The following is a 27,179-nucleotide window of genomic DNA, read 5'->3' on the forward strand; positions in this document are numbered from 1 at the left end:
CTTTCCTGTTCGAAGACCAGCGCCTCGAAATAGAGCGACATTGCAAAAAGGATCAGTTTTCAGTATCGTGCACGACATTTTGAAATACAAGAGTCGCCATCCGCGAGGGAGTGCTTCTGTTCACACCCGTTCAGCACGCCCATCGTACTAAGGCTGCAGAGAAAATGTTGCAGTTCTGTCAGGGTTGACCGTACTACTGGACTCGCCACGACGTCATCTTCTTGGCTCCAACATCGGTTCCGCTGTTATCATGAGACTGTTTGTGTAACAACTGTGCTATCGTATTACGCTTACAATGTGAGGCCCCTCAGACAGGATTACCCAGATGTACACAGCGTGTCCCAGTTCCGTTAAGACTGCGCCTCTGAAAAATAAGTCGTGGACTATATTCATAAAATCAACCTGAAATCCTTTTGAAACTGTCCTTGAACCCTCACCGTAGGAGATTATATATATACAGGGTAGTCCATTAATAGTGACCGGGCCAAATATCCCACGAAATGAGCGTCAAACGAAAAAACTACAAAAAAAGAAACTTGTCTAGCTTGAAGGGGGAAACCAGATGGCGCTATGGTTGGCCCGCTAGATGCCGCTGCCATGGGTCAAACGGATATCAACTGCGTTTTTTAAAATATGAACCCCCACTTTTTATTACGTAATATAAAATGGGTGTTCCTATTTAAAAAAAAACGCAGTTGATATCCGTTTGACCTATGGCAGTGCCATTTAGCGGACCAACCATAGCGCCATCTGGTTTCCCCCTTAAAGCTAGACAAGTTTTGATCTTCGTAGTTTTCTCGTTTGACGCTTATTTCGTGAGATATTTGGCCCGGTCACGATCAATAGACCACCCTGTGTACATATAATGCGTTTAGTACTTCGGTGTAATTCTCTTGGATGTCGTTAACTGCTTCCTAAAGATATTCTTTATTTGCGAACTTCAAGTTGGGAAACATCCAGAATACGGCTGGGGCAAAGCCGGCGAAAATACGGTGGCTGATCCAGGACTTCTGATACATTTCGTGGCCAAAAACTCGCTCCTGATCTTCGCTCTGTGGGCTTGGATGTTGTAGTGGAGAAGCGACCAGGAACCTGCCTCTCAGAATTCGACCAACTGTCGCCCACAAGCATCGCACTTAACGCAGAGATCGGTGTTACCACCCCTTACCCGACCTGTGTCAGACACGCACTGCTACAATCGCAGGCGGGACGCTTGCAGCAGCGATGCTATAATCCGTTCATCATAAGAACACTAAATTCCTCCCGAACAGCCCATGAAGGTCCTACGGTACCGACCGGCCGCCGTGTCATCATCAACAGAGGAATCACTGGATATGTGGTCAGCACTCTCCCGTCTGTATGTCAGTTTGCGAGACTGGAGTCGCCACTTCTCAATCAATTAGCTACTTCTCAATCAATTAGCTACACAGTTTGCCTCACAAGGGCTGAGTATACCCTGCTTACCAACAGCGCTCGGCAGACCGAATGGTCACCCATCTAAGTGCTAACCCAGCCCGACAGCGCTTAACTTCGGTGATCTGACGGGAACCGGTGTTACCACTGTGTTGGTATCATAAGAATACACCTGACGTAAACAAACACAAACGCAATGATTGGTCAGAAGCCGTAGCACACGTACACTGGTAGTGTTATGCTCTTGATAGTAGGTCCTACTTACGTATTAGATATCTAATTGATAAGTTACCTTAAATGAAACTTTAAGATATTCAAATGTATTAACAGCCATCAACGTTTTTCTTAATCACGCTTTAACTACGTAGTTTTTATTTCAAAAATCGTGTACAGTCACAGCCTCTGAACAGTTGTGCTCTCATTGTCTCGCTGTTAAGGCAGCACGAAAATGGCTGAAGCTGCTTTATGTTCCGTAGTGAAACGCGCTCGTGGAACACGATTAAAATGTGCCAAGAAATAGGCTGTTTTCATAAATTCACGGAGATAATTGGCTTTGAAGTGTTGTATATAATGTAGCTGATGAAGTGTTCCCAGCATTGTAGGTCTATATACCGCAGTTGATACAAAAACCCACATTGAACGTGTAGTGCAGTCGGTAGCGTAATGGAATATGAAACAAAGGGGCTTATTTGTGTGTTGATCAAATTTCACCAGTATCATTTTTTTTCTCATTCATTTTGAAATACCTGCATCTCAGTTATGAAACCTATTATCATTTTTTATAAATTATGCACGTCTTCTTGTTCCTCATTACATATTCGACGCGAAATTTGTTTCCATTTCAAATACAAATTCTTAACTATCGATCTTTTATGAATGACTGTTCATAAAAATGGTTTAAATTGAGAAAACATAATTTAATTTTTTAAGGCAAAAATGAAACACCCAATTCTCTTTATGTGGGCTATGTTTATCGTTTTATAAGTATCGTAGAAACATGGAACACAATCATTTTCATGTAATCGAACACATCATACAAATGCTGCATTATTACATATGCCACTGTCCCATTACAATATGAACCCTAAGAACTGATCAGGAGCAAAGGTGCGGGATTTGGCCCGAGAAGTAACAAGACTGTTAAGCTGCCAGACGTACAGGAAGTAACGCACGCAGCTTTTTCACGCTTCGCTGCCGAACGCTGGCGGGATATAGAACGGCTCCTCATAAAAGAAGAAGAGAAAATGCTACATCTGGTTGGTTTCGTGGATTCTCTTGTTGATAGGCTCGTTATCAACTTAGCAGGTGACGATTCCAGAACAGAAATGTATTTCTCTGATTCGGTTAAGGAAGGAGCTAAGAGATTACCAGACGATTGACTGTAAGTAATACCTTCATTGACTTCAATATTTAACTATACAGTGATATCCTTTGATACTCCCTTATCCAGAAAAATTAAATTGTGGTTAAGTCAGGAAATTTCATCATCCTGTTTTTAATTATAAAAGTACGTTAGCTGAAAACGATAATGAGTTGCGGTTTTCGTCTAGTCGTCTAAGGATTGTATTGTGGGAGGTTTACAGTGTATTATGTCATTCTGTTTAAAAATTAAATGACATTCGAAGCTGTATTGCTCCTCTGCTCATCTCTTCTTTCGTGTGAACTGCAGCTGTCCACACGTCATTGCACGCTAGCTGTACCAGCTGACCGGCCATTGCTGTCCAACTTAAATGCACCGGTAGAGCTGTTGTCCCGTATTATCGCTGAGTCGACTGCGCGTGACACACAGCAGAAAAGTACACATATTATCGTACTGGACAGTACTCGAGAAAGCTTGGCTGCAGTCCGATGTGAAATGGAAATCCAATGAGGTTCCAGCAAACGCGGGTCGAAACATAGTGCAATGTTTACATCAGGTTTATTCTTATGATGAACGGATTATAGATAGTTCTTTCACTTCCTCCACGTCTGTTGTTCAAACTTGAAGAATCGTAAGATCACAATTCGATACGAGAAAGCAATGCAGTTTCAAATTTTAAGCGAGCAGTTGTAACAGAACTGGCACACAATGTATATCTAGAACGAGTAAATAAACTGATGAACCGAAGAAACTAGTACATCTGCCTAACTTTCTGTAGGAACCCCTCGAGCAGGCAGAAGTGCCGCAACACGACGTAACATTGACAAGACTAATGTCTGAAGTAGTGCTAGAGGGAACTGACACCATCAGTCCTGCAGGGCTGTCCATAAATCCGTAGGAGTATGAGGGGTGTGGATATCTCTTCTGAACAGCACGTGGAAAGCCGTCCCAGATATGCTTACTAATGCCCATGTCTGGTGAGTTTGGTGGCCAGCGGAAGTGTTTAAACTCGCAAGTGTGTTACTGAAGTCACGCTTAACAATTCTGGCCGTGTGGGATGTGGCATTGTCCTGGTGGAATTGCGACATTCGTCGGAATGCGCAATAGACATGAACGTATGCAAGTCATCAGACAGAATGCTTACGTACGTGTCACCTGTCAGAGTGGTATCAGAGATCCCACGTCACTCCAACTGCACCCCCCCCCCCCCACACCATTACAGAACCTCCACCAGGTTGAACAGTCCCCTGTTGAGATTCAGTGTCGATAGATTCATGACGTTGTCTCTATACCCATTCACATCTGTCTGCTCGATACAATTTGAAACGAGACTCGTCCGACCAAGCAACATGTATACAGTGATAAACTGTTAAATGTCGGTGTTGACGAGCCCAGGCGAGACTTAAGGCTTTGTGTTGTGTGGTCATCAGGGGTACAGGAGTGGACCTTCGGCTCCGGAAGCCAGTATCAATGATGGTTTCGTTGAATGGTTCCCACACTGACACTTGTTAATGGCCCAACATTGAAATCTGCAGCAATTTTCGGAAGGGTTCCACTTCTCTTACGTTGAACGATTCTCTTCAGTCGTCGTTGGTCCCGTTCTTGCCGGATCTTTTTCCGGCCGCAGCGATGTCGGAGGTTTACCGGATTCCTTGATATTCACAGTACACTCGTGAAATGGTCGTACAGGAAAATCCCTTACATTATCGCTGCCTCGGAGATGCTGTGACCAATCTCTCGTGCGCCGACTATAACATCACGTTCATACTCACTGAAATGTTACCCTGCCATTGTAGCAGTAGTAACCGATATAACAACTACACCAGACACTTCCTGTCCATGTATAGGCATTGCCGACCCCAGTGCCGTATACTGCCTGTTTACATCTGTCTAGTATTTGAATGCTCATACCTGTACCAGTTTCTCTGACGCTTCACTGTGTATAGAGATAAAGCGGAAAACATGGCGAAACTCCTGACATTCGAAAGGAATTTTTAATCGTTCATAGTCGCCGAATTACTACACCGACTCGATTTTTTTCTGATTGAACCATGTACCTTCTTCTGTGTCATTTGAAAGAAACTCTGAGAGAACTTCAACGACATAACATGTACGGGACTCGATCGAATAATAGCAAGACATCAGGGCCGCAAATCGCTGTCCCGCCGTCACAGGAGAGGTTCACAGACTGCCCTATTAAACCAAATGTAAGCAAGCTAGTGACCCACAAGTGAAAATCCGAATCACACCCCCCTTAGTGGTAAGGTGGACCAGTGAACAGCCCGTCTAAAGCCGATGAAGCATGAGAACGGGAAGAAAGTGTACTGAAGTGTGAAAAAGAAGGAAGACAGACACAGTGAATGGTTCAAACTTAACAAGTGCGGTATCGAACGGAGTTGAATAGGGACAGCGTCGTGGATGTTCGACTCCGAATTGGGAGATCTATATTCAGATCATCTTATTTGTTATTTTTTAACAAAATTGTGAACTATCCATGAAAGCTGGTAGTCAAGGAAAGGCAGGATTTGGTTACGATTGTGGATGGGGCCTTAATCAGTTGCTATAGGTTGCCTTTTACAGTTACATACTCTTTATATCAAAGCAGTAATTCCAGACTCAACAATAAATTAAAATACCACACATTATTGTTGAAGGAATAATCACTTCTGTAAATAATAGGGTTTTCATTTAGTTACAATTTAGCAAATCACTATTAAATCCAGATACAGTAAATATTTCACATGAAGTGTTGAGTGCTAGTAGGATGTTTTTTATGTTCTGGCTCACTATTTCAATTCCGTGAAAAATAAAAAATTCCTCATTAACATTCATATTTTTTATTTTTCACAAAATTGATCTAATTATACAGAAATACAAAAACATCCTATCTCTTTTACCTAATAATATTATAACATAATAAAATAATATAATTGCTATAATAAATGACATTTATTTTACATAGATTTCACATAGGTGAATGTAATAACATAATATAATGAAATAGTTAACAAAGTACATCATTTTAAAAAATTATTTTGTGAAAATAACTAAATAATTAAAATGTATTATTAGCTAACAGTAAATTTTTTACATTACAATGAAATTCATTATTTCTATTTTTTAGTTCATTCATTGCTTTATATTTGTTTCTTTTGTCCTTTTTTAATCATTTCAAGTTCCCAAGGTTCAATTAATTTGTAATATCTATTTGGTAATATAACTTTAACTTAGTGCTTTTTTGTTTACTTCAATTGTATATATTTCATGTTTTTCAAGTTAAATTAAATTTTTTATATTCTTCCATATTGTTAAACAAACAATATTTATAATCTTCTAAACTTATTTCGTTTTTTAACAACAAATTCCTTTAGATTTCTTTTCTATTTTTTCACCAGCTTTATAAGCACACATCTTTGTTTTTAAACCACAAAATTCATCCATTACATTTATCTTTCATTTTACTAACAACTTTCTTGTTTACTTGTGGAATACCATATATATTATCTTCTGGATAATAACTTCTACGAAAGTAATTAATCATTGATTTCATATCTTCATAGAAATCTCCGATTTTAATACTGTAAATATAACTATCTGTATCTTGATAACATAATTCAATATTTTCTCCATATTTAGGTTTTATAACTCTATAATGAAAATCATACATTAATTCTTGAGCTACATCATGTATATGTAAGCCAACATAAATAGTTTTATTAAATAATACTATAGTTTTATTCATACGAATAGCAGCAAGATTTTCATTAAATATATATGAATGTTTAAAGTTTCGTTTAGCTGCAACTTTATCACATATTTTACTATTTGACACTAATGTTATATTTTGTCTGTTTCATATATTTTCCATTGTTTTACCAAATACATTATTATCCATGAATTTATAAAAATCTTTTTCCAAATCATTTGTAGCTTCAGTTCTTAACTGCGCGTCTAGATCTCTATACTTACTTAACCAATCAGATAGTTTAAATTTTAAAAATTTATGTATTCTTGCATGTTGAATTCCTAAAGATAAATAATGTTTAAGATTTCTATAATGTACTACATAATTACATTTTTATCTAAAGTAGTTATTAATTTACTTTCATTTGTACCTGGAACAAGGTTTGATTCAGGAGCTAATAGTAAATCTTTATATAAATCATGTATTTCTTTTGGATATTCTCGATCTACTTAAATTATACAACCATTTTGAGAATTGCTTGAAGTTTCATTTATTTTTGTACAATTAAAATTAATCAGTTCTTTCCATTTAAATCCACCATAAGACAAATATTGGTTCATAGCATAATCATAGAATTTAATTTATTTGCATCCAGATACTGTATTTAATGAGATATTTCCTTAATATTCAAATCTTTTAAATTATTATATGCTTTAACATATCTTTTAAAAAATTGTGAAATTCCAAACCTTATTCTTTTCAACCATTAGAAGCATATCATAATCATATAATAATTCAAGTTTTTTTCAGTAATTTTTGACATTGCGTCCCGACATTAATCTGGTTCTGTAAAATACCAATGTGTATCTAGATTATGTGTATTTATACATGTTTTTTAACATTTTCAAATACACCACTTGATAATAACGGTTTTGAGATATAAATCATGATATTCAACAAGATTTCTTATATTGAACTTCTCTAACTAATTTTGCATTTTCATAATCTTCATCACTTATGTCAATATCATTTAATTTATTACAATTACCTTATGTTGGTAATTGTGTTTCATCAATTTTTTCCAAGAATCCATGTAATTATATCGATAAACACCTTTTCTAGTTAATAAATTTACTAAATCTGGAAAAAAATACTTCGATATTAGTTAATTGATTTTTTTTTAAATTTGATGAAAGTTTATCAAGTGAGAAAGCCATATATCCAAATGTATAAAAATCTCACTTTAAATTTTTTATATTTACTACAACTAGGGTATTTATTTTCACTTTTTGGTATTCCATTTCTTTATTACCACCACCACCAAGTTCTTGTACAAATAGATAAGAATAGAAATTATGTGAAGGAATAAGCACAAATTGAGGTTGCTGTAGTTTTAAATTACAATTATTACATAATGGAGTACTATAATCTCCTGTTGAAGGATCATAATGAGAAATTTTTAATGTTCTTTCGTGTAATTACATTTACATGGTCTACAAATTGTAGATTTATGATATATTTTGTATTTATCAAGTGTAAGTGGTTTCATTTATTCAGTTTCAGCACATATATTTTCCAATTTCTTGAACTTCTTGTTTTATACATTCTATAACTTTTGTATGACCATTTGGTCCTATATAAACAACAATATCTTTATAATTTCCATATATATATATATATATATATATATATATATATATATGAAAAATAACAACAAAATCCACCTGGCTCATGTCTTTGATAATTCATTGTATATGGTGTTTCTGGATGTGGCTCTCGATTATCCATCTTTAAAAGTAAACTTTCAGATTCATCATAAATTACAAACGGCCTTTTGAGTAAGTTGATAATTTTTAATATATACAGATTCTCCTTCGACTGGCATTTCAACTTTTAATGGTTCATTAGTTAAACAGTTTGTTGTATGATTATCTACTTTATCCTTACTATTAAAATGTAATAAATATAATCACAAATGAATTTTACTTCTGTGTGTTTAGTCGTTTGTCTTCATATAGGACTAGATAAGTTTTTTAAATAACAACAATGTGAAATACTATCATTCTTAAAATAAAGTAGATATACAATTTTTTCATTTTGTAATTTTTCATGATATATATGATAATTTTTATTTTCATCATCAACTGAAAAAACATTAATAGATACATTAATTATATTTGCTATTTTTAGAATATGATCAACTAGTACAGAACATGCAATATTTTCAAGTTTGTTTTTGAAGATCAAGACCAAAATTTTTATATGTTGTTATTCTCTCAGCATTTTTATCTACAGGAAACAAAGATGAATTTATAGTCACCAAAAAACAGTTTTAAATTAATGTTTCACAATAACACATGCATTCTTATTTTCAATATCAATTGGAAAATCAATATAGGATTATCATTTAAGTGGTACAAATTTGTTAATTGTTAGTTGTAAACCAATAATTCTATTTAATGACAATCCTGATACTTGTGTTTGAAAATTCGATATTTTTTCTAAAATACGTCTTATACCATATTTGCTTTATTTATTAAAATCTTTTTCTGTTAAAAGAGTATAGTTTGGTGTTTGTTGTACTAATCCTTAACTTCTTCGCCTGTTTCACCTTATTTTAGTATATATTCACAATATAAATTAAAAATTATATTTACACCATGATGTACTTTCAAATAGTCTTCAACAATTTTCTGTTTTTAATGCTTTTAAGAAATGTTTACGGTCAAGTTTATCTATACTATTTTCTAAATTTAATTAGAAAGTTGTCTGCAAATGTTTTTTCAACAAGGTAATCTGTAATTAGTCTTCTATTTCTTGGTTTTAGGAATATATATGTAGAAAATTGAAATATTACTTTCAATGGTTTATATTCTAAGTAACAAAAACATCATAAACATCAAACTTTTCCAAAGATTTTCCTTACAATCATGTTTATAATTTTTAACAGTATTAGTATTATCTTGTTCACATATAGATAAACATTAACAATATTTTTATAATTTTTACTTACATTAGTTACATAATTTTTATATTTTCGCTTATTTTAGACATGTTATTTTAACAATCTTTGCATTATTTTCAGATGTATTACTTTCACTTACTACAGGGGAATTATTTCCAACAATATTTGGATGATTAGAAATAAAAAATTGAATGACTACTAATAATGTAATTAAATCAGCTTGATGTAATCTTGCATATCCCCACAAATTATTTATTCTACAAAATCCCAAAAACATTCAATTTTTGTAGTCAAGTAGCAATGTTACTTTCCATTTTGCTCTAGTATTTACTACAAACAAATCGTTAGATTTGTATAAAAGATTTTTTGATTAAAATAATTAATTAATAGAGGGATAAGGATTATTATTAATCAATCATTAATCAAAAGGAATGTTAACTAATAATTTAGTTTCACAATCGATTAGTTAAATATTTAGTTTTCAAACATTTAGTTTTTAAACAATTTTAAATGAATTCGTTTATTATTTAGTTTACTGTCTAGTTTAACAGTCAATTTGTTTGCTCTTCTTTATTTATTATTTTATTTATTAATGCATTTATTTTACCTGGCAAGATTAGGGCCTTCAGGCCCTCTCTTACACCTAACCAGGCATACTCAGATTGAACGAGTTACAGTTTCTACATAACATTAAGGACATATAGCCTATTATGCAGTATTGATGTTAAAGAAAAAATAGATATTATAACAGTAGTACATTGATAATTATAACAATAAAAAATAATTATAACAACCAATAATAGTAATAATAATAGTAATAGTAATGACTATGTATATGAAAGTAAACATACTTTTCTTTTTTGAATGTCAGTCCCATTGTTAGTTGGGAATTTTCTCGTTATGTTCTTGCAGCTTGTGAGTTATTCTCATCGAGCAGAGACATAAGACGATAGAATGGGGTGAAAGAGATATATAAGAGGTAGATAGGTTAGAGGAAGAGAAATAGAAGGGTAAAATTCGAAGCTGTGATGGAGAGGAGAAAGAAAGAGATGGGATGGGGACAAGAATGGTGGCTATACCGTCCCTAATATGTAAGTTTTGAGTGCCCTCTTGAATGTTGAGTAGTTCTGGATAAGACGCAGATCACAGGGGAGCGCGTTCCATAGTCGTATGGCTGAGATGGAGAATGACACGGAGAAAGATTTTGTGTTATGTAAAGGTACAGCCAAGATGATAGGCGTATCCGATCTGGTGTTGGGATTGTGGAATGATGATAGGTGTTTAATGTGAGAAGATAAGTATTGGGGGCACCAGTGGCTAAGAAATCGATGAAGTAAGCACATCGTGTGGAGATCGCGTGCCTTATGTGGGCGTATCCAACCTACCTGGGAGTATGAAGGACTGATATGATCATACAACGAATATTGCACACGTATCTAACGCAAGCATTCATCACTAGCTCGAGGCATCTAGAATTTTCACTATTTGTGCCGTGTTGAACTACATCGCAGTAGTAAAGATTAGGCAAGACTAGTGTTTGGACTAATTTTTGTTTAACATGGGTTGGAAATATTTTTCTAAATTTTTGAATTGCATGTAGGGAGGAGAGCGATTTCTGGCAAGCTGTGACTGTTTGTTCTTCCCAGTTTAGGTGTTCATCCAAGATTATTCCAAGGTCTTTTACTGTTTTCTAGTATGGTAGTTGGGTACCATTGAGCAGTATTTTAGGGACTGTTTCGCGAAAGTACCGGCTGATTAACTTTGGATGAGATATAAGTATGACCTGGGATTTCTTGGGGTTTAGTTTCAGACCTAGGTTCTGTGCCCATCGAGAAACAGAGCAAAGATCTGCGTTCATACTCGCCACTGCGCCAGCAATGTTTTTTGGGGCTTGCACTTATGTACAGTTGGATGTCGTCGGCATAAAAATGGTAGTTGCAGGAGTGAATGCCTGAAGAAATATCATTAATGTACAGTGAGAAGAGTAGTGGACCAGGGACGGAGCCTTGGGGAACTCCAGAGCGCACGCTTTTCCATGATGACTTTTCGAACCCACAAATGACTTGTTGACTTCTGTTTTTGAGGTAGCTGTCGAACCAGTGTATTGCGCTGTTTGAGAAATTCAGCTGTTTCATTTTAATTAGTAATATATCGAAGTCAACTGTTTCAAAAGCCTTGCTAAAGTCAAGCAGTGTTAGGATAGTAGCTTCACGTCTGTCCATAGCATGTTTAATGTCATCAATTACTTTGATTAATGCGGTTGCTGTACTATGGTGCTTTCGAAAGCCTGACTGATATTCGTCATGGATGTTATGAGTTTTGAGGTAATCCGTCAGTTGTTCATGGACAATGTACTCCAGGGCTTTAGAAATTGCAGGTAGTATGCTGATCGGCCTGTAGTCACCTGGCGACTTAGGGTTGTCAGTCTTGGGTATAGGCTTAATTAAACTTTGTTTCCACTCAGTAGGATATGTACTACTGACAAGAGACAGGTTGAAGATGTCTGTGATAACTGGAATAATAGTGTCTACGACGTTCTTAATCATGCCAATGCTCACTCCATCATTTCCTACTGCCTCGGAAGAGATTCTCATAATTGCCTTGTGTACTGTGCCGGTAGTGACATGTTTAGGAAAAACTTGTCTCTCGGGAGATTGATATCTTGGGGCTGGTAATTTGTCACTGCATGGCAGTTTGCAGCTTTTGAGAAGAAATCGTTTAATTCTTCTGCAGACGCTTGATAAACAGCGTCAGATCTTCGCTTCCCTATACCGAAACTGCACAGCTTTTTCCACAGTGCAGCAGGTTTTGATATGCCGCATACGACAGAGTGGGCATGTCTGATTTTGGCATTCCTCACACTTTGCTTGGTTCTGTTTCGGAGTTTCCTATCAGCTTCGTACGCCTTGAGAGTTGGGTTACGCTTGAAGGCCCTATGTGCAGCATCAAGTTTATTCATTAACTTCAATTTATTACAAACAAATTCATAGATTTTTAAAAATTACTTTTATTAATAAAATGATTATTATTTAATACATGGATAGGTAATTGATCATGGATTTATATAAAAAAATTAAGCCTTTAATTTCTTGACAAAATTTAATTTTCTTTTTCTCCTCAGTTATAAGTTCTTCATTATTCATTGTAGATTCACTTTCCTTTTTCACATGTTCTGATTTTGGATTTCGTCGTACATTTACGTTGAATAATATTTAGCAACACTTTCCACACACACAAGAAATAATTAAACAAGTTGATTCAGAACATAAAGCAAATTTTGCTAATATTTTGAGCATTGCGTTTTACGAACCCATACAAGAATTGATAAACTAATTTCATCAATGAATCTGTATTATATTCTTTATTTATAAAATCAAAACAAGAAGAAGCTAAACAATTTAAAAGATCGGTTACTCATGAAGCTTTACCATGACTTAGTTGACATGGAGAATCTAAAATTGAAACATTCACAAAGATTGAGAAAACACAAAAATTACTGTAAACAACTACAAGAATTGAATAAATTAAATACAGAAATAATTCATATTAAGGATGGTAGAACTAAAATGAAAGATGGTCACATTCAAAATTTGACAGAAACACTTAATACTGCTTCAAAAGTAATAGGTAAACGAAATGAAGAAAGAAATAGTTTATTACCACATGCAGTTCCTAAAGCAAGTAATAAAAATTAAGAGCAACATTCATTCTTTTAAAATTATTTGATGATGAATATTAATATAACTGAATTGTCATTAAAACACAATGAAAAAATTTACAGAACCGACTATATGAAATCGAAGATACACATCCAAATTGTGAAGAAATGTTAAGATTGAGTTATAATCCTAATTCAATAAAACTGTATCAATGAATAAAAGAAAAGTTAAGGGTTGTCTGTCATCTGTACTATTTCAGTATATTGAATACACAAGAACAATTGGTTAATGATATAATTAGTCTTTGTCAAAATGAACTACTATAAAATTACTTTTTCTTTATTTTCGAAACAATTGTGTGAAATATCAAAACCAAACCATTAAACATAAACTTTATTATTTTTTTTTTAAAGTTTTTTCAAAAAAGTGTACATCTGGATATTATGTTCTCTGTAGTTCTTGTTCATAAAAATTTCCTTTTATGTATTTCGATTTATATGTTATTGGATTAGAATAAATAACATCTTCAATTTCAAATTTTTCTTTAGACCAATTAGCTGTATATTCTGTTTGAAAAAGACCTTTAAGTTTACTACTTCTAACATATCTCCTTTTTTAAATTTAGCTTTTTCTTTAGATAAATTTTTCTCATTGTATTGGATCCATTTTTATAGTTCGAAAAACTGGGTTTTATTGTATTCATCAATTAGATCATTAACTAAATTTTGACACTTATAATGTACTTCTAAAACAACTTTTTTTCTAGTATTTTTTTTAAATGTTGTGTTAAATCATTCAACAACAGATTATTTCAACTCTGAAAATGTTGAATAATGATTAATGTGAAATTTTTTATTAATTCTTTAAATTCCTTGTTAAAAATTATTTTCTGTTATCTGTTTGTAAATTATTTGGCTTTCTATCTATCAAAATATTTTGAAAAGTGTTAACTACATTTTTATCTTTAATATAAAGAGCAAATGCATATTTTCCCTAAAAACATCATTCATTGTTGTTCAATATTTATAACCTTTATTTATTTTTGAAATTCCTTTTAAATTACCTGAATCCATCTGTATTAGATCAGCTTGCCATAAATCATCTGTAATTAATGATAGAACAGTTCCTATAAAAAATTAAAATTAATCTATGTAATTCATTAATTATATTTTCACTATTATTATTATTATTATTATTATTATTATTTACTCCTTCACCATTTTTAGAATTATTTTAACCAATTTACTTTTTCTACTTTCACATATTGAACAACGAACCTCAAATATTTGTCTTTCAGTTTTAGTTGTTACGCTACATGCATGATGTGTATCAGTAAACTTTTTACATTTTAAACAATAAATATGATTATTATGTGAAGTGCGAAATTCCATTTATATAGATAAGAAATTTACATCTACAGGAACAGTTTTAACAGAAACTTTCAATTCACAGTATAAAATTTGATTTATTTATCATGATTAATTATTATTATTTATTTGCTATAGCTTATTAGCTACACAAATTGTTATATTAAAATTATCAGATTTTAAATGTCTATTTATATTCTCACGAACAATAATAATCATTTTAAGCCTGAAACCATATTCAAACTACACATATTTTGTTCACCACTTGTTATATAAGTAGATTCAATTATTTATCATTCACTTCAGCTTTAAGATTACTTAACTCATTTAAGTATGGAGTTGAATCTGTTTTTATGAAATAATCTGATAAAACTTTTTTATTTCCTATTTTGTAAAGAAACTCTTTAAAGTATAGTAGTTACCTTGATGAATCTGATTAATTTTTTCATTATATTGTGCATTGTTGACATAGTTGGGTTAGATTACTTTTGTATTCTGGTGGTGTAACATATTCCTTTTCTAAGTATTGTTTGTTATCTACGTCTTTTGTATCAATTGGATCATTTTCATTAGCAAGTCTTCTAATTTTAAAACCATATTACCTTTAGTTATTTTAAAAATAACATTAAATTCTTTTTGAAATTAATTGCATTAGTTATCATTGAATCTATTGATCATTGTAGTTGTTTAACAGTATTTTCAATATTTTCTAAATTGGATATTAGTGTACTAACTACTTGTTCCATTTTGCTTTAATTCGATGTATCTTAATTCCAAAAATTTCGATTTAATACATCTAAAAATCGTTAAAATTATAACTCTCACAAAGGAATTTTAAAACCAAATACTTTATGTTCACTATGATTAACGTATTTTAACGTTCTTTCACTATCATTAATTTTTTAAGTTTCAACTTTTTAGGTCCTTTTTCTCTTGATATATATTAAATGTATCTTTAATTTCTGTTTCACTTAATGTATGATCATATGTTCCCAATAGTATCAGACCAATCTGCAAATTTTTTAATATGGTATAAATCTTCAAAATCTTCTATATGATGTTATGGAATCATGTGTTTTCAACTTATCTTATTTCTTCAATTGCTGAAAAACGTAATCACCTAAATGTTTAATACCTTGTCTTACTTTTCAATAGCATTAATAGCAGGTTGATCTTCCTTTTTATATTTCTCGTTTTCTGTTTAGCTTTTTTTAACAACTTCATCATACTTTGCAAACATTTATTAAGGAAGAAAAACAATAGTTATGTTTATGTTTAATGTTTATGTTCACATTTATATTTACATTTATGTTTATATTTACATTTATGTTTATGATTAACTTCAACATTAAACATAATCATAATGTTAATATTTTAATTTAATGTTTATGTTGTTAAGAATTCCTGTAGGTCAATATAGTCTTAAAAATTAAAAAAAAGTTATCATTCGAAAAAGCCTAATATACATATTAAAGCAGATGGAATGTTAAACAGAATAACTATCTGAAAGTGATGAAAAATTGTATATGGATATAAATGATAGTATTCGAAGTTTACTTGGTTTTAGTAATCAAGTTGTTGAAGCCAATGATCAAGCTGTAGCTAAAGATGTTCCTAAAATAATTCCTATTGAATTAATAAATATAAATTAAAATCTTGCTGATGGAATGTATGTAAAACATAATGATCATTTTGAAACTAATATTATTGCTTTATTTAAACATAATGCAGAGTTTAGTCAAGAAAAAATTTATGAACCAAAATATCCTGATAATGTTCCTATTTTGGATATAATTCTAGACTTACAAGTTACTATAACTAATGAAAACGACGATTTAATTGACTTTAATGGTGCTTCTGTAACATTTATTTTAGAAATATCTTAATAATAAATAATAAATAATTGCTAAAACAATCATGAATAAAATAGAAAGTTATCAATTTTACTGATTCTCTGTGAATGAGAGAACTAAAAGTTATTTAAATGTTCCTAACAAAGATACAGAAATTTAAATAAAAATTGGTGATGATTGGCTTCATCCAAATTGTCCACAAAAGTACATCAATTTTAGTATTATTGGAAATAATGGAAGAGATTATCCAACTTATGATGGAAAATCAAACTAAAACTTAATTGATAATTGTTTCATTTTATAACAATAAAGAAAGGAAGTAATGTTTTATCTAGAATAGAGCATCTTTTATTTCTTCATCTGTTTTATTTCATCTGTTACTCATAAAATAAGTTGAGAGGGACACACAACTAATACAGGAAAAATAAATAATAAAAGAAATGAAGTACTTCATTCATTATCATTACTTGGAGGATTTTTTAATGATTGTAGGAAAATTATGTTTGAAGGAGATTTAAGTGTAGTTTTTACACATTGTTCATCTCATGGAAATGTAATTCTTCATTGGGCTCATACAAATGATACTGGAATTGAAATGAAAGATACACTTCCTAAAGAAGGTAAAATTATTATAGTATCTATGGAAATTGGTGTACCAGATTTTAAATATGAACCGAATTACGAACTTGAACATTGTGAAAATTTTTTAAAAATCCTGTAATACCTTTTTCCTTTTACGAACTTCAAACCAATGAATTTGTTGGATTAACTTGTTAATTCTTCCAGGTTATAAGGCCATGGTCGATGGAATACTTTTATCCCTAATGTTTCGTAAGTCGGCAGGCCTCAACAGGACTAGCCATACCGCTGAGGATTTCCAATGTAGTATTGGACGAAACACTTGGAATAGAAGTATTCCATGGACCACGGCCTTATAACCGGGAAGAATTATCAACAACAGTACCATCTGGTCCTGAAAGTCTTCATTTCAGGATTGTTGGATTATATTGTAAAAACCATTTGTAACTAGATATAACAAATTACTATAGCTCTTCAGAGTCTGATATTCCATATTTTGTATTTGTTGTATTTCAGACAAATCATAAAAATAATCAATTAATGGATTCCTCAGTATTTGCTCATGTTAAACTATAGAAATTACATTTAATAAATGGTAGAAATGAAGTTTTTCTCAGGAAATGTGGAATATTAAACCACCAAATAATTTTCTAAGAGCATATGATGCATTTTTAGATTTCAAAAATTTACTTTAGTAAAATCAGGTATTGATATTAATCCATTTAGTTGTATACCTATTAGCCAATTTATGTAATCTATATGACACATAGAAAGAATGGTGTAAATACACATAAAACAACTATGAAACTTAATGCAACTTTTAATGATAAAATTCCAATTGATACATTTGCTTATGTAATTGTGTATGGTAAAAAGTAGTTTTTAATTACTAATATTTGCTTCTAAATAATTAATTAAAAACTAAAAAAATATAAAAGTGTTAACTTCATGGTTACAGACATTTATGAAACATTTTAACAAAGATAGAAATAATAAAAACATTACTTTTTAACCGATTTCCGATTTGTTTAATTTCTGTGTAGCTCTTTTTATGTAGATTATGTTAGCACTTTTAATTTTTAAAGTCGGTTGATATTTGGATGAGAAATCGTCACTTAATCTAAAGACAAAAAGTGGGTCATGAAAATCGCCTTTTTTGTTTATTAACTTATTTTCGTGAAATTCGGTATATGGCCTATTGTAGTTTCTGGATGAACGTAGTTGAAGAAAAAATTCGTTTTTTTTGTTTTAACACAAAATATTGGGTTTGTTGCATTGTATATGTTTCAAGCTATCCACATGTTACATTTTATATGTTTCATGTTCTACTTTCAGAACAGTAGAGACATCTGTGAGCAAAAGTGTGAACTAACTAGATTCTAACTTCTGTCAACAGATGGCACTGAAGTAAGTTCAATTTACTTTAATGTGGGAATATACTTTACTTATAATTTACTCTATTCCTGTTTTTAATTTTGTAGTTCAAAATCATATCCATCAATTGTTCACACTTGTTCTCCAATTTTAAAATAGAATAACATTGAGAAAATAATGAATTAGAGCTTGAAATAAGTTGATGAAGAAGTTTATTTTTAGGAGATACTGTGTCAGGAGAACTCCAACTATATATACTTTCTTCAGGCTCCTCTACTTCAGCCAAACTCCATAAAATCGTTGACCTATGAGAGTGCGCTTATCGAAGGTCATTATAACGTATTTGTGTGAAGAGTGCTATTCAACACACTCGCCAATGTACTGAATAACAGCCCAAATAAAATGAGCGGTTCTGTTAATTCAGAGCTTAGTCTTCGTGTAGTGCTGTGTACATAGTATCAGAGGAGTCCAAAACACAGAAAAGTGTGTAGGATGCTGTGGGGTTGTTTTGCAGTTCTTGAAAATCAATTAAAATTTTAATATAATTTTGTTTTATTAAATAGTATAATTTTATTATTTTCTTACATTCACAATATTATGTTCTTTGTTAATTAATGCATTTTATTTATTTTATTACATTCACCTATGTGAAATGTGTGTAAAATAAATGATTTTTAATTGTAGCTATTATTATATTATATTATTATTAGGCAAAAGAGATAGTAGGATTTTTTATGTTCTGAATCGTTAGATTATTTTTATGAAAAATGCATTTTTTATAAAATTGTGCTAGTGAGCTAGAACATATAAAAGTATCCTACTAGAGCTATTGACAAGAGATTTCAGATCGATTCCGTATTTCTGGATTTACAGAAGGCATTTATATCACACAAATGGCTCCTAGTGGAACTGCATGCTTATGGAATATCGTCTCAGTTATGTGACTGGATTTATGATTTCCTGTCATAGGGGTCACAGTCCTAAATAACAAAAAATGGGAGGTCATCCACATGAGTGCTAAGAGGAACTCATTAAACTTAAGTTACACAATGAATCAGTCTAATCTAAAAGCTGTAATTTCTTCTAAATACCTAGGTATTACAAGTACGAACAACTTAAATTGGAAGGAACATATAGAAAATGTTGTGGGGAAGGCTAACCAAACACTGCATTTTATTGGCAGGACACTTAGAACATGTAACAAACCTACTATGCAGACTGCCTACACTGTTTGTCCGTCCTGTTTTAGAGCACTGCTGCATGGTGTGGGATCCTTACCAGATAGGACTGACAGAGTATTTTGAAAAAGTTGAAAGGAAGGCAGCACATATTGTATTATCGCGAAATAGCATAAAAATAAAATACGAGCAATCAGAGCTCGCCCTGAAAGATACAGGTGTTAGTTTTTTTCCATGTATGAGATTCGAATAATAGAGAATTATTGTGAAGATAGTTGGACGAACCCACTGCCAGGCACTTGAGTGTAATTTGCAGAGTATCGCTGTAGATGTAGGAGGATTTATTTCGTTTATGACTGTTTAAAAACTTGCTTTTATGAAGAAATTATATTCTTGTAAGCCAATAAATGTGGTTATCATTGAACACCTGGAAGTATTAGGGTCCGTTTATGGTGTATCCTCGCTACTGGTATCTTGTTAGTCGCCGATGGCGCATTGAACCCCATTGCCGTCCAGTAGCGTTCTCACATTTACACAGCACAGCAGCCCCGCTGCCCTCTGCTCGCAGGGAGCCATATCCCTTCAGCTGATCACATAACGAAAAGAGTGCTAGCAGAGTCAAATGTGGCACTGCTGAAGTGATATGTAAGCCTTCAATCAAGGCTGCTCTAGATAGAGGACACACAGAAATGGTCGCAGTGAGAACCACAAACAACCTGGATGTAATCGCCTTGGGAGGATCGTAGAAGCAGCGGAAATGGACTGGTGACACAGAGTGGGTTTGATTCATCACTGCCTGGAAATTCTGGCGAGTAGTGAGCAGCAGAAACACCTGGCTACAGGGAACAAATATCTCTGAGGCGGCACCACAGTGGTCATGAAATCTCGGTTGGACCTTTGATCAATGGGAACATGTTACCCAGTCTCGTTGCACCATGCTGATGGTTGTATCTAGATACACCATCATTCGGGCATATGGCTGCTCAAAACGCGAACTGCACCACAGTTGCAGGCTGGTGGCCACAGTATTGTCCTATGGGGGAGATACACCTGGTCTCCCATGGGATCTGTGATAGTAATCCAAGGCACAACGATGGGTGTTGTCTGTACTGCTTACGTATTGCGGAACACCTGCTTCATTCTTGATGTATTCCCTGATGGCGATGGGATCTTCCAATAAAATAACTTTAATGTATCTACCGAAGGTGGAACAAAGAAAAAAAAACACGACCAGATAGAATATGCTTAAAAAGATTATTAAAATCAAGCAATCATCTCTGGCAGGAGGATATGTTAAACACACATACTTCAGTAAGGTTAAGTCTTGGATATTTATCGAACACAAAAATCTCTAACTTTTACATTTAATGAACAATGAGCACATGTTAAAGATGTTCTCTTGACAAAAAAATATAATGGTAAAGGTCGGTAGCTATCTTCATATAAGTTTGTGATGAAACACTTGTGTCAACGAAAGATTTATAGTATAATTATAAATAATCTTATTTATGGACTTCTCCGTTACTTCTTGATAAGAAAATTCCCTGTTTAAGATCGAGTAGCAATTACATTGTTGTTATACTTATTTTTATTTCTAACTAATTTTAGGGTTACTAGACCACCTTAACTGACTGGCATCTGCAAGGGACACTAGTTATTATGTAACCAAACATTATTCCTAAGGATTTAGTTCACTTGCACAGGGTTTTATGCACTAAACTTTCTTTTTAATACTGAAATGACGCATTACACAACGGACAATATTAAACGCAATAAATAGACAATATTACAGGTTATATGTTTATAATGTTAAAGTTTGTAACTTCTCGACATTGCTTGAGAAATGTTGTGCACCAAACATGCTTTTTAACATTGTAAATTACATTTCATGCACTGGACAATATTAAACACAAATAATATTGTGATGGAGTATTGTGGGTCATTAGAACTTTGCATGCAAGGACTCCGGATGTGAATGTTACACTACCAAAGTCAGCAAGAAACACACACTTCATTAAGGACCCAAGAGGATCAGCCAAAGCCGATGTTCAGAAAGTATGATGAAGTCTGTCTGGTGAGATGTCAACAGTTAGCGCGAGAAAATATTATGGAGTGCAGTGCCTGGTCACAACAATGATGTGTTCGTCTTCTGCTGGGGAGGCCATGTCGGAGGTTGCAGGTTGTGGAGATAGGCCCAGACAGTGGTGGCGGCGTACTACTGGCTCCTATTCAGTGCCTGACCGATGAAATGTGAGTGCATTCGGCACCTGATCCAGACTGACTCAGAGTGCTCTCCTGGGGGCCGTGCGCTGGTGTAAGTACAGCCGCTGGTGCCATGACGGTCTTGCTTCCTGTCACGTGGCCAGTGCAAGAAAGAAGTCAACAGTGCCAGCGACATATGCCGGCGCATAGGTCACCGTCTGGTGGCCGTGTGTAATGTGGCAGCCCTCGTGTGTCGTCTGCTACAGAGCTGGCTGCTTGCATAGCTTACACGTAATGCGGGTTGCTGACAGAGTAGCCGCAAGTCCACGATACAACAAAGTACCCACGTCACAAAGCCACAACGAGGTCTACTAGAAAGACAGGCCGCGGCTCGTACGTCAGGGAGGTAGGCTTGCTCTCGCTCGCTCTCCTCAGCAGACAAACTACGTTCCTGCCTGTTAATTCCTAACTAGGTGTGTACATACAAACGAAACTTGCGTCTTCTACTGGAATTCGATATTCTGGAGCCTTAGACTTTATTAGTCCTAGTCGCAAGTCCATAGCACTCCGTCCGTCTTCAGGCCACGAGTGGCCTACCGCGACCATCCGACCGCCGTGTCATCCTCAGTGGAGGATGCGGATAGGAGAGGCGTGGGGTCAGCACACCGCTCTCCATGTCGTTATGACGGTTTTCTTTGACCGGAGCCACTACTACTCGGTCAAGAAGCTCCTCAGTTGGCATCACGAGGCTGAGTGCACCCCAAAAAATGGCAACAGCATATGGTGGCCTGGATGGTGACCCATCCAAGTGCCGACCACGCCCGACAGCGATTAACTTCGGTGATCTCACGGGAACCAGTGTATCCACTGCGGCAACGCCGTTGTCGCAAGTCCACAGGCCGCCTCATAATTTGTGTACTGACGTACAATAAAATTAACAGGGTGCCAAAATGATTATTATTGCACAAGGCACCTTGTTGCTGTAAACAAGCCATTATACCAGAATGAAATTTTCACTCTGCAGCGGAGTGTGCGCTGATATGAAACTTCCAGGCAGATTAAAACTGTGTGCCAGACCGAGACTCGAACTCGGGACCTTTGCCTTTCACAGGCCTGTGCCTAAGCCATTTCTCCGCAATATCCTTTCTTCCAGGAGTGGTAATTCTGTAAAGTTCGCAGAAGAGTTTCAGTCAAGTTTGGAATGTAGGAGACGAAGTATTGGCGGAATTAATGCTGTGAGGACAGATCGTGAGTCGTGCTGGTGTAGCTAAGTTTGCGAGCACATGATCGCGAAAGGCAAAGGTCCCGAGTTCGAGTCTCGGACCGGCACACAGTTTTAATCTGACAGGAGGTTTCAAGCCATTATACCATTTATATTGAGTACTGATCTTAAATCAAATTTGTATCTAGTACTGTTAATCACTAAGACTTCATAATAGACTCATGGAAATGGAAAAAAGAGCACATTGACACCGGTGTGTCAGACCCACCATACTTGCTCCGGACACTGCGAGAGGGCTGTACAAGCAATGATCACACGCACGGCACAGCGGACACACCAGGAACCGCGGTGTTGGCCGTCGAATGGCGCTAGCTGCGCAGCATTTGTGCACCGCCGCCGTCAGTGTCAGCCAGTTTGCCGTGGCATACGGAGCTCCATCGCAGTCTTTAACACTGGTAGCATGCCGCGACAGCGTGGACGTGAACCATATGTGCAGTTGACGGACTTTGAGCGAGGGCGTATAGTGGGCATGCGGGAGGCTGGGTGGACGTACCGCCGTATTGCTCAACACGTGGAGCGTGAGGTCTCCACAGTACATCGATGTTGTCGCCAGTGGTCGGCGGAAGGTGCACGTGCCCGTCGACCTGGGACCGGATGCACGCCAAGACCGTAGGATCCTACGCACTGCCGTAGGGGACCGCACCGCCACTTCCCAGCAAATTAGGGACACTGTTGCTCCTGGGGTATCGGCGAGGACCATTCGCAACCGTCTCCATGAAGCTGGGCTACGGTCCCGCACACCGTTAGGCCGTCTTCCGCTCGCGCCCCAACATCGTGCAGCCCGCCTACAGTGGTGTCGCGACAGGCGTGAATGGAGGGACGAATGGAGACGTGTCGTCTTCAGCGATGAGAGTCGCTTCTGCCTTGGTGCCAATGATGATCGTATGCGTGTTTGGCGCCGTGCAGGTGAGCGCCACAATCAGGACTGCATACGACCGAGGCACACAGGGCCAACACCCGGCATCATGGTGTGGGGAGCGATCTCCTACACTGGCCGTACACCTCTGGTGATCGTCGAGGGGACACTGAATAGTGCACGGTACATCCAAACCGTCATCGAACCCATCGTTCTACCATTCCTAGACCGGCAAGGGAACTTGCTGTTCCAACAGGACAATGCACGTCCGCATGTATCCCATGCCACCCAACGTGCTCTAGAAGGTGTAAGTCAACTACCCTGGCCAGCAAGATCTCCGGATCTGTCCCCCATTGAGCATGTTTGGGACTGGATGAAGTGTCGTCTCACGCGGTCTGCACGTCCAGCACGAACGCTGGTCCAACTGAGGCGCCAGGTGGAAATGGCATGGCAAGCCGTTCCACAGGACTACATCCAGCATCTCTACGATCGTCTCCATGGGAGAATAGCAGCCTGCATTGCTGCGAAAGGAGGATATACACTGTACTAGTGCCGACATAGTGCATGCTCTGTTGCCTGTGTCTATATGCCTGTGGTTCTGTCAGTGTGATCATGTGATGTATCTGACCCCAGGAATGTGTCAATAAAGTTTCCCCTTCCTGGGACAATGAATTTACGGTGTTCTTATTTCAATTTCCAGGAGTTTAGTAGTAGATGCATTTCTCGTTAGTACGCACACACCCAGCTGTGAGTTAACAGGTTCAGAAACGCATTTTTTCTGTTGAGCTGAGCGACCTGGCGAGTTCAGGCCTACCTTCGTGTCGGACGTGCCGTGAACTGTCTTTCTCATGTGCATCTAGCCAGAATCATATGTCACCAACATGAGGAGCATGATACTGAAATCACACTGTTACTTTGACCACCAGATTCGCCTGATATGAACCCAATGGAACACATGTCGGATGCTATCAGGCGTCACCTCTGCACCGACAAAATACCTGCCCATTACTTACAGGAGCTGCGTGACCTGCACGTAGACATCTGGTCGTTTAGCTCTGGAGTCCGTTCCAAAATACACCACGATTGCTGCTCTACTTCATTCGAAAGGTGGACCAAGACGCTATTAATAAGACGGCTGTAATGCTTTGGATCCTTACTAAAGGTCACAACGTCCCAAAATAATCCCACTGCCTTATTTAAAAATGACAGTAATTCGCTGCCAGCCCAAGAAATTGCTCCCCTTCCCTCGCATCGCCCTGCTACACTACTGGCCGTTAAAATCGCTACACCACGAAGATGACGTGCTACAAACGCGAAATTTAACCGACAGGAAGATGATGCTGTGATATGCAAATGATTAGCTTTCCAGAGCATTCACACAAGGTAGGCGCCGGTGCCGACAGCTACAACGTGCTGGCACGAGGAAAGTTTCCTACCGAGTTGTTATACACAAACAGTAGTTGACCGTCGTTGCCTGATGAAACGTTGTGGTGATGCCTCGTGTAAGGAAGATAAATGCTTACCATCACGTTTCCGACTTTGATAAAGGTCGGATTGTAGCCTACCGCGATTGCGGTTTATCGTATTGCGACATTGCTGCTCGCGTTGGTCGAGATCCAATGACTGTTATCAGAATATGGAATCGGTGCGTTCAGGAGGGTAATACGGAACGCCGTGCTGCATCCCAACGGCCTCGTATCACTACCAGTCGATATGACAGGCATTTTATCCGCATGGCTGTAACGGATCGTGCAGTCACGTCTCGATCCCGGAGTCGGCAGGTGGAGACCTTTGCAAGACAACCATCTGCACGAACAGTTCTACGACGTTTGCAGCAGCATGGACTATCAGCTCGGAGACCGTGGCTGCAGTTACCCTTGACGGTGCATCACAGACAGGGCCGCCTGCGATGGTGTACTCGCCGACGAACGTGGGTGCACGAATGGCTAAACGTCCTTTTTTCGGGTGAATCCAGGTTCTGTTTACAGCATCATGATGGTCGCATCCGTGTTTGGCGACATCGCGGTGAACGCAGATTGGCAGAGTGTATTCGTCATCGCCATACTGGCGTATCACCCGGGGTGATGGTATGGGGTGCCATTGGTTACACGTCTCGGTCACCTCTTGTTCGCATTGACGTCACTTTGAACAGTGGACGTTTCGTTTCAGATGTGTTACGACCTGTGCCTCTACCCTTCATTCGATCCGTGCGAAACCCTACATTTCAGCAGGATAATGCACGACCGCATATTGAAGGTCCTGTACGGGCCTTTCGGCATACAGATAATGATCGACTGCTGCTCTGGCCAGCACATTCTCCAGTTATTTCACCATTTGAAAACGTCTGGTCAATAGAAGCCGAGCAACTGGCTCAAAACAATACGCCAGTCACTACTCTTGATAGTCTGTTGTATCGTGTTGAAGCTGCATGGGCAGCTGTACCTGTACACGCCATTCAAGCTCTGTTTGACTGAATGCCCAGCCGTATAAAGGCCGTTATTACGGCCAGAGGTGGTTGTTCTGGGTACTGATTTCTCAGGATCTATGCACCCAAATTCCGTCAAAATGTAGTCGCATGTTAGCCCTAGTAAAATGTATTTGTCCAATGAATACCCGTTTATCATCTGCATTTCTTCTTGGTGTAGCAGTTTTAATGTGCAGTAGTGTGTAATTTCACTAGGCTGTTGGTTCTGACAGTATACTGCTCTAAACACTCATGGTGGTGTCTGTCTGTACTATATCGTGTCTCCCTACCACTTTCGCGCAACGACGCTCTGAGCGTGTTTTTTAGGGAGTTAACTACTTCGAACCTAGGACCTGTTGCTGGTAAGGAGACGCCAGACCACACATGACATGTAGAATTCAGAAGAGTTCAGTGAGACTATCGATGATATAACCAAATACTTAATGATCTCAGCGTCAGCTCCACTGCACTCCCTGTAAAAGAATCTTAATACTAACTAAATTTAGTGGAAAGGGTTCAAGGCTTTCCTATTTTTAGTTAGCTGGTAAAATAACGTCGAAAAAGCAGTTAAGTTTAGCATTGGAAATTTTATTCTACTCACAAAACATCGTTTATAAATTGCACAATTGATAAAATGAAATGTTGTAATACAGGATGGTAAAAACCAACTGCGTTCAACAAAAGTGTGAACGAATATTCCCTGAACGGGTTTCCAAGTTCTACAATGGCCATATCACATCTATAATCTAGATTTAAATTAAGTTTCACAAAAGAGCAAACTATCAAAACGGTCTACAGTGACCCTCAAATATCTTTAATTACTTATCTAACTTGTAAATTACAGTGGCTGATGTGGCTTCTCAATTACTATATAACAGAAAAATCATCGCGTTTCAGATCTTTACTTCAAGTGGCAAATGTGAACACCATGAGCTTTAATTG

This window comes from Schistocerca gregaria, chromosome 10 (genome assembly GCF_023897955.1).
Source record: "Schistocerca gregaria isolate iqSchGreg1 chromosome 10, iqSchGreg1.2, whole genome shotgun sequence".
NCBI classification, from domain to species: domain Eukaryota; kingdom Metazoa; phylum Arthropoda; class Insecta; order Orthoptera; family Acrididae; genus Schistocerca; species Schistocerca gregaria.